This window comes from Propithecus coquereli, unplaced genomic scaffold (assembly GCF_000956105.1).
Source record: "Propithecus coquereli isolate 6110/MARCELLA unplaced genomic scaffold, Pcoq_1.0 Scaffold17917, whole genome shotgun sequence".
Taxonomy (NCBI): Eukaryota; Metazoa; Chordata; class Mammalia; order Primates; family Indriidae; genus Propithecus; species Propithecus coquereli.
In genome coordinates this window covers 1-1,178 of record NW_012142654.1, presented here as the reverse complement: position 1 = coordinate 1,178, position 1,178 = coordinate 1, and the positions used below count along the sequence as shown (strand labels likewise).

The 1,178-nt window shown below is 73.9% G+C and overlaps 1 pseudogene across 1 annotated transcript; it reads right to left on the bottom strand.

The window, feature by feature from the left end:
* Positions 1 to 137: 137 nt before the first annotated feature.
* Positions 138 to 1,172, bottom strand: LOC105808724 (annotated as a pseudogene). The gene has a single exon (XR_001137397.1). The product of XR_001137397.1 is annotated as a transcriptional repressor protein YY1 pseudogene (transcript).
* Between the last annotated feature and the right edge of the window lie 6 nt (positions 1,173 to 1,178).

Below are 1,178 nucleotides of genomic sequence, written 5' to 3'. Positions count from 1 at the left end.
CCGCCGCAACGGCCGGGCGGACGAGTCCGTTGGTTCGAGCGCAGCGGGGCGCGAGCGCCAGCCCCTCCCCCGCCGCGCCTGCCCGTCCCCGCCCCGCGTGGCGCTTCCCCCTCTCGGAGAAACTACGCCATTGCGGCCTAGCCGGGCGGCGCCGCCCCTCCCCCGCGCGGGCCGGCCGCCATCTTCGCGGCCCGCCGCCCGCCGCCGCCGCCCGCCGCGCCCCCGCCGCCGCACGGCCCGCCATCTTTTGGGGCCGCCATACTTGCCCTGGCGAAGAAGATGGCGGCGCCCATCACACACATAAAACATGGCTTCCCTTCAAAACAAAAACATCCTGGGGCCGGGGCGCGCGGCTGGCGCTCACCTGAGGACCACATGGTGACCGAGAACTCGCCCTCCAGGGTCTTGATCTGCACCTGCTTCTGCTCCCACTTCTTGTTGCCCGGGTCGGCGCCGCCGCCGCCCGCCGCGCCGGCCCCGCCGCTGAGGTAACTCTTCTTGCCGCTCTTCTTGCCGCCGCCCTTCTTGACGCGGCCGCCGCCCGACGACGACGAGCCGCCACCGCCGCTCTTGCCGGCTGCCGCCACGGTGACCAGCGTCTGCTCGATGTAGTCGTCGTCGCCGCCGGCCGGCGCGGGCACCGGGATGAGGATCTGGTCCTCGAAGCCGTCCTCGGCGCGCAGCCCGTCCGAGTCGTCGCCGCCCACCACCTCCTCGCGCGTCTGCACCAGGATCACCTCCTGGTGGTGGTGCACCTGGGTCGGGTCGTCGGTGACGAGCGGCTGCAGGGCGATCATGGGCGGGTGGTGGTGGTGGTGGTGGTGGTGGTGGTGGCCGGCGTGCCCGTGGCCGCCCCCGCCGCCGTGGTCGCCGCCGCCGCCGTCCTCGTCGTCGTCTTCCTCCTCTTCCTCCTCGCCCACCACTGTGGTCTCGATGGTCTCCACCGGGATGGTTTCCACCTCGATCTCGTGCAGTTCCACGATCTCGGCCGGCATCTCCGAGCCGTCCGTGGCGATGTAGAGGGTGTCGCCCGAGGCCATGGCTGAGGGCTCCGCCGCCACGGCCGCGGCGGCCTCGGCTCCTCGGCTGCGGGCGGGCGGGCGAGGAGGCGGCCGGCCGTGGGGAAGGAAGGCACAGGGAGGAAGGCGGCGAGCGGGCGGGGGGAGAGGGGGCGGGCG